We start from the raw sequence: 8,349 nt of genomic DNA, 5'->3' as shown, positions 1-8,349 counted from the left end.
TGTGCCCTTAGGCATAGCTGTGAATAAGAGTCTTTGCATTAAAAAGCTGCACCATCCCAGGGAGGAAGTGTGATTCAGAGAATCACAATTCCCCCACATGCATGCACTCCCCTCTTGCTCCAAGGGGAGGGGGAAAGGGAGTGATTTACCTCACCTTTGCAAGGTTGCAGTTGACTTCCCCATGTATGTTCAGCTTAGAGTGTCTGGCTGAGCACCCAGCCCCGCCCGGCGCTGCCGGCAAGGCGATCTGAAGCCGCAGGGGAGGGGGAAAGCGGGGGAGGGGCTTTGGCTGCCGCTGCCAGCCCCGCCCCCTCACAGAGTGTGCAGCCCCGCCCCCCAGCGCTGCCGGCGCGGCGATCTGAGGCTGCAGAGGAGGGGGGAAGCCAGGGAGGGGCTTTGGCTGCCGGAGAGGCCCCAATCCGAGCGGCTCAGTCCGGCCCGGCCCCGCTGTCAGCCGCTTTTCAGTCTTTAAATAGCCGTCCGGGGGAAAATCCAGGACATTTTTAGATGTTTACAAATCCCCCCCCCCCCCCCCCCCCCGACGGCTATTTAAAGACCAAAAGGCCGGACATGTCCGGGGAAACCCAGACATATGGTAACCCTACCAGAGATTAACTACACAGCTGTTCTGCTCTGCAGACTCAACTACCCAGTCTTCCCTCTGAACCTGAAACACAGCCCGTTCACTTACAGAATCAGCATGGAGACAGTCATCTCTCAATAACCTTGTCTCCCCAACAAGCTGGCCAAACACAGCCACTTGGTTATAGGACTGCTTAACTTTCTTGACAGCTTTCACTGCGTCTGAGACCTTCTCAAAGCTATCCACACTGGATTTTTCAAAAGGAAAGTCAATGGATCCATTTACAACAGAAAATTTCTGGCTGTTAGGAACTTGAAACTTCCTTGATTAAATCACTTTCACACCCTTCAGCTACAGCAAACTGCTTGCACAGATTACCATGAGGGTTTCTTTCCCCAGGAGCTTTTCTAAGCAGCAATTCACCCCTCACAGAAATTCTGCCATTACCCTCTTCACCTAGGGCTTGCTCTAAAGGAACACTTTCCTGAGCAACAACAGGCTCTTTTTGGGTTTTACTTACATCCAGGATTACCACTGGCCCATCAGGCGGATTCCTACACAATCCCCTTTCAGGCAAATTTATAGACTCTCTAGATAAAAGGTTAGAAGCATTCTTCCTTCCTTTGCCACACACAAGTTCAGGAATTTTTTCCTTCTTGCTACAAGTTTCCACACCATCAGTAGGTAACACAATCAAATCACCTTTCTGCTCTCCTTGTGCCCTAGCTAGGATATCACCCTGATAAGACAGAGTTGCTACACCCTTTTCCAACCACACTTTAGCAACAGGCAAAAGACAAGCACCAGAATTGTCTAGTCTCTTGGATTTTGCTAAAACACTAACTGGATGCAACCTATGTACAGTGCCATTCTCCCCAGCAGACACAAACTTAGGACCTTTCCCCTCCTGGGCTTTAGTTGAATTCAGAACCAACTCTGAGACAACTGCACTATACTCAACCATCACAGGCTGAAAGGCACCTTCTGTGTGCTTCACAGACAAAGAAGAGCCGGAGATACATTCTCCTTTACCAAAAAAAAGAACAGGAGTACTTGTGGCACCTTAGAGACTAACAAATTTATTAGAGCATAAGCTTTCGTGGGCTACAACCCACTTCTTCGGATGCATATAGAGTGAAACATATATTGAGGAGATATATATACACACACATACAGAGAGCATGAACAGGTGGGAGTTGTCTTACCAACTCTGAGAGGCCAATTAAGTAAGAGAAAAAAAAACTTTTATCACTTCAAAAGTTTTTTTTTTTTCTCTTACTTAATTGGCCTCTCAGAGTTGGTAAGACAACTCCCACCTGTTCATGCTCTCTGTATGTGTGTGTATATATATCTCCTCAATATATGTTTCACTCTATATGCATCCGAAGAAGTGGGTTGTAGCCCACGAAAGCTTATGCTCTAATAAATTTGTTAGTCTCTAAGGTGCCACAAGTACTCCTGTTCTTTTTGCGGATACAGACTAACACGGCTGCTACTCTGAAACCTCTCCTTTACCAGACACACAGCTTGGGATTTCATTTCCCTTGTCCCAGCACACAGGGCTGTTCACAGACAACTGCTTGGAGACTGAGGTAGCTTCCTCCATAGGCAAGTTAATACCCCTGACAGGCACATTTCCTTCACTGTCACATTTCTCCACACAGGTAACAAGTAAGGTATAGGGACACTCATCTTCCATTATTCTTGCCTTCCCAAAGTGCTGAAAAGATAAAGCCATCAGCTCACAAGGCTGCCTAGGCTCCTCCAAACTTTCCCTGCCTTCCTCTCCTTGTCCCAGCACACAGGGCTGGTTACAGACAAATACTGAGAGAGTGGGGCAGCTTTCTTACCAGGCACATTGCCACTCCCAACAGATAAACTGCTGCTCTTCTCACTACACTGAGCTACTTCCAGCAAATCATAGTTAGCCTTTTCAGGTTCAATTTTACAAGCTGTACTAGCCAACAATCCATCACCCATCAAAAATCTACCCTTTCCTTCCTCAGTTAGGGCTTCAACCTGACCATCCACTTTAATCTGCTCCTGAGAAACATTTTCCTGACCAATGAGATCTTTATGCTCTTGATCTAACTCCAGATTTACTTTTGAGACATTGGAAAGACATTCAGACACTTCGTTCACAGCTATTACCCACCAGGTTAGAATCCCCCTCTCCATGGCCATAGCAAAACTGGTTAAACAAAGAAAACTGCCCAGAGTAATACCACATATCCACATAGTTATAAAATGGATTTTCAAGAGGATACAGTTTCTGCTGTTCTTCCATTGCTTTTTTGACTTGGAGCTGGAGTCTAGCCGTCTCCTGTTGCAGCTTGTGAGCCTCCTGTTCCATCTGTCGAGGTTTCTCCTCAGCAGCCAGCAGCTCCAGACGCCTCTTATGAGCTTTTTCTTCCAATTCAGCATTCTTTTGCTTCTCCAGCAATCGAAGATCTGCTAGACTCCGTTCATGCTCAAGTTGCAGTTTATTTGTTGCCTTTTGCACTCTAATTTTTTTTGCATTTTCTGTAGCCTCAGGTAAGGGCTGTGCTCCTGCCTTCTGATAACTGGCCATTAACAGATTTCCCAGTTCTTGATTTGTAGCTTTCTTTCTAAAGCTTATCCCCTTTTCTGAACACAAATCTTTCAGGGCTTTTTTGTCAAGGCCCTCATATGCTCTTTGCTCACCCATTGCAACTGCTCTTTAACCAACCGAACTCTCAATACCAAATTTCAAATTTGGATAGCGTGGGGTTCTGACCCAAAGTTTAATTGACCCGGTTCTGAGGATCCTGCCGACTACGCCACTGTAACGATGCTGGTTCTGGCGGGACACAACTGAGAGTGCCAATTCAGGACAAAATGCTTAAAACAGGGCAGTTACAGCCCAAGGCTGGGGTTTTTCCACCTCTAAGGCAAACCAAACCAGCCAGACAAAGAGGACTTTGGTTTCACCCCACTGGCTAACCACAGTCACACAAGCAATTTCCTTAGACACTCCAGTTTCCCAGTGTCACCACCAGTGCCACTCATTATGGGGACAAATGGTTATGAAAACCAATACCTCAGTAAAAGAAAAAAGGTTCTCTCAATCCCAAAGAATCAAGACCCAGACCCAGGTCAATATACAAATCAGATCTTACCCACAAATCATGATGTTGCCAATCCTTTAGAATCTAAAGTCTAAAGGTTTTTTCATAAAAGGAAAAAGATATAGATTAGAGCAAGAATTGGTTAAATGGAATCAATTACATACAGTAATGGCAAAGTTCTTGGCTCAGGCTTGTAGCAGTGATAGAATAAACTGCAGGTTCAAATCAATTCTCTGGAGTGCAATACATCCACAGCTGGGATGGGTCATTCAGTCCTTTGTGTAGAGCTTCCTTGTAGCAAAGTACCTCCAGAGGTATGAAGCAGGATTGAAGACAAGATGGAGATGAGGCATCAGCCTTTTATAGTCTTTTCCAGGTGTAAGAACACCTCTTTGTTCTCACTGTGGAAAATTACAGCAAAATGGAGTCTGCAGTCACATGGGCAAGTCCCTGCAAACTTTGCTGAGTTACAAGGCGTATCTGCCTTCTCTCAATGGGTCAGTTGTATAGCTGATGGTCCTTAATGGGCCATCAAGCAGGCTAGGCAGAGCTAACACTTGTGTGGGATGTCTCCCAGAAGCATAGCATAAGTTTGAAATACAGACAGTATAGAGCCAACTTTAACTACAAAATTGATACACACATATAGACAGCATAATCATAACCAGCAGACCATAACCTTGTCTTAGACACCTCATTTGACCCCCTTTATACAAGATTTGGTGCCACTATAGGACTTTGGTTGCAACCACGTTTTATATGGTCCCAGTTCAAATCAATAACGTGACAGAGGGTTCCTGATCAGGGCGGATGTGGTGCTGGTGACGGTGGCTCATTGTAACTGCAACCCGGGTTAAGAAATGCAAGATCTGCTGTGCCTGAGCCAGCCAGTCCCCTGCCCTCAGGCCAGATCAAAGCCGGCCGCCGCTTCTGCAGGGGAAAGACCCTGGAGCGCTGGCTTCTCTACATTCATCATAAGTGCAAGGCGGCTGCTAAACCCACCCACTTTAACACGGTTAACGGCCCATGACTGGATCCATAGTATTGGCCTGTCTGCAGCACCTGAATCCTCTTGTATTTCGCAGCACCATCAGCGTGCTACTCGGGCCCACAATATTTCAGTACATGAACCTGGGAGCCAGGAAGTCTGGGTACGTCATTGAATCCCCCACCCAGAATCCAATGACAAGACGGATGAAAATGATATCATACTGCTGTAGGTATCACCCCCCATCCCATCACCCCACCCCCAATGACCTCACACTGCTTCAGGTACTGCCATCACCTCATCACCCCACCGACAATTACTTCACACTGCTGCAGGTATTGCCAAAATCCCATTACCCCACCCTCAGCGACCTCACACTGCTGCATGTACCACCCCCCATCCCATCACCCCACCACCTGTGACCTCACACTGCTGCAGGTACCGCCCCTACCCATCACCCCACCACAAAAGACCTCAGAAGGCTAGAGGTAAGGCTCCCATCTCATAACCCTATTCCCTGTGTCCTCACACTGCTGCAAGTACCACACCTATCCCATTACCCAGCCCCCAATGACTCACACTAGTGCAGGTACTGCCCCCATCCCATCCCCCCCCCACCTATGAGCTCACACTGCTAATCATTCCGACCCATCCCATCACCAAGACCTCTGCGACCTCACAATGCTGCAGATATATCTTATCCCCCTGCCCGCAGTGATATCACACTGCTGCAGGTACCACCCCCATCATACCTCCTACCCCGAGTGACCTCACACTGCTGCAGATACCACCCCCATCCTATCCCCCTGCCCGCAGTGATCTCACACTGCTGCAGATACCACCTCCATCCTGTCCCCCTGCCCGCAGTGATCTCACACTGCTGCAGATACCTCCCCCATCGTATCCCCCTGCCCCCAGTGACCTCACACTGCTGCAGATACTACCCCCATCGTATACCCCTGCCCCCAGTGATCTCACACTGCTGCAGGTATCGTATACAAAGTGTGACACATGCCATGAGGAGGGTTAAGCAGCTTGCAGGCTAAATGACCCGGATTCAACCTTTAGAGACATATTAGAAAAATCTGTAAATGGTAATCAGGGCCATTCATTCCTAGATAGGCTAGAACTTTGAAATGCAAATCTATGTTGTTAGAAACAATTCAAATCCTCAAAAATAACAGGAGTACTTGTGGCACCTTAGAGACTAACAAATTTATTAGAGCATAAGCTTTCGTGGGCTACAACCCACTTCTTCGGATGCAATTCAAATCCTGTGGGTTTACTTATAGATGCTAACCATGTAAACAGAGATCTCCTGTCTGTCACTATGCCTATTGATCCAGAGATCAAAAGGGAATATTAACATTTAGATGAATCTTGGGTGAAATAATGTCATTGTCTATATGTCTCTTTGAAGTTTGTGATAGACTGGCTAATGGATAAATTGCCCTGTGTTAATTCGTGTAAATAATTATGGTGGTGTTTAGAAAACAGAAGGTTACATCAAAAGCCTATTGTTTACCCAGGACTGTATGGTCATGTGGATGCTAGAATACTGTGTAAAAGACCCTTGGGTCCTGATCCTTTTTATCTCAGATCTGCTTAAGTGTCATCAAGGGAAGTTTGAGTCACAAGACTGAGGTCTCCAAGCCTTCTTGGCTTCACCCTGAATATGGATGTTGGACTATAACCTATGGACTAATTCCATAAGAACTCTTTGCAACCACAAAGCTCACCATCTCTACTATGAATCTGATCTCAGAAATGTACTCATGTCTGTACTGTACATATACTGATCTTTTAGAATCACAGAATCATAGAGGATTAGGGTCAGGAGGTCATCTAGTCCAACCCCCCAACTATTTTTTAACCAATACTCTCTCTTTTTTGTTTTCTAATAAAGTTTAGTTTAGTTAATAAGAATTGGCTGTAAGCGTGTATTCGGATAAGATCTGAAACATTCATTAACCTGGTGGATAATGTGTCCGATCCTTTGGGTTTGGCAGAATTTTCTTTTTGATGAATAAGATCTGCAGTGATCCTCATCATATTTGATTTGGGGGCCTGGGTGGAGGCCTAAGGCTGGGATGCTATAAGGGAACAGTGTTACTGGCTTCTGGGTAACCAGTGAGGTATTATAGAAGCTGTTTTGTGCTGGCTTGGTAAATCTAAGTATTGGAATAACCACCAGTTTGGGGTGTTGCCTGCCCCATTCTTTGCAGTTTGTGGCTAATTGCATAACCTCAGTTGGCTCCCATGAGACCCCAGTCACACTGACTGAGAGTGTGAGTAGACTCCAGTATGTACCTGCTCCTGGCCATATATTCCAAGGGGGCCCATTGCTTGTTCAGTTTTTCTGAAAACCTCCCCATATCCCCCATTGGGAGATGCTGGGCTCTGAGCTTCCATGGGATTGAGCCTCAGCACTTGACAAGATGGGCTGCAGATTTCAAAGGGGCATCAGGGAGTTAGGGGCACAAGTCCCATTGAAAGCCAATGAGATTTCAACACCTCACTCCTGCAGGTGGCTTTGAACATCCCAGCCTGGCTGTGTGAGATAGCAGTGACCACTTCTAAAGGCCATGGATTAAATTAAACACCCAGGAAGGCTGAATGTCACTACACTCTATTGATGCCAGCAACTAGAGGACACGGAGTGAAAGTAACATGCAAACACGGCGGAGTTCAAGGCACCAACAGAGCTGACATACTACAGCAAGGGGTAACACTGTCAGGGGATGGGGGGGGTGGGGAGGGAGGGAGGGAGGGAGATTTGCATATATGTATCGAGAGAGGGAGGGATGGATGGCAGGATGGATAGTTAGAAGGGGTGGATGGGCATGGAGGATGTAGGAGAAAGAGAGATCTTGCTATAAGGGGCCTGGTGTAAAGGCTAAGGGCTGAACTAAAGTCAGGCCCTGCTGAGAGAAAGTAAAGTTAGCAAGAGTCGGGCTATGAGCAAAAGTGAAGCCCTGTTACAAAGCAGATGCCTGCTTGAATGTTCACTATCTGATACATGAACTTGCCAAGAACTGCGCTGGTGTTGCAAAAACAGAAGCAGTCCTAGGCACTGAATGTTCATGTAAACACATTCCAGAAGGATTGTGCCAGAACATCCTAATACAAAGCAAACACACTCCCTGAAGGTGATAGAGGGACACACTGACCCCTCCTAAAGATAAGATCAGGATAACAGGGTGATGGATAGAGATGTTTTGAGCGAACCAACAGGGACACAGTAAAGGGGGGTAATTAAGTACGTCAGAGGGGCAATACGTAAGTTGACTGTATGAGTGTATAAAACAGGGGTCACAGAGGGGATGTCTTTGTCTGAGGGGGGAGTGGAAAGTCCCCCCCCCCACCGAGCCAAGCCCACTGTCACGGGAGTACATGTGTTAGTGTACCTGTAGCACGTATAGGGCACTAATACTGTGCTTTGTCATCAATAAAGCTAGCTGAGCGCCTTTGCCACTGAACCAAGTCTGTGGTCTTCTTGGATAGTTCGAGCAAAGTCTGCTGTATGGGCTACCTGGCCAAAGCCAGTGCAGCACACAGAGAAAACACACACGCAGCCAACAACTGACAACACTGGTGACCCCGACCGCTAATCTGGTAAGTAGGTGAGCTGCCCTCTGTAGGAATCATGAACTAACATGGGAAAAAACTACGAGCTAGGGAACCCCCTT

The sequence above is a fragment of the Emys orbicularis genome, chromosome 12 (assembly GCF_028017835.1).
Source record: "Emys orbicularis isolate rEmyOrb1 chromosome 12, rEmyOrb1.hap1, whole genome shotgun sequence".
NCBI lineage: Eukaryota > Metazoa > Chordata > Testudines > Emydidae > Emys > Emys orbicularis.
The sequence above is the reverse complement of the archived record's forward strand: the minus strand, read 5'-3'. Positions refer to the sequence as shown.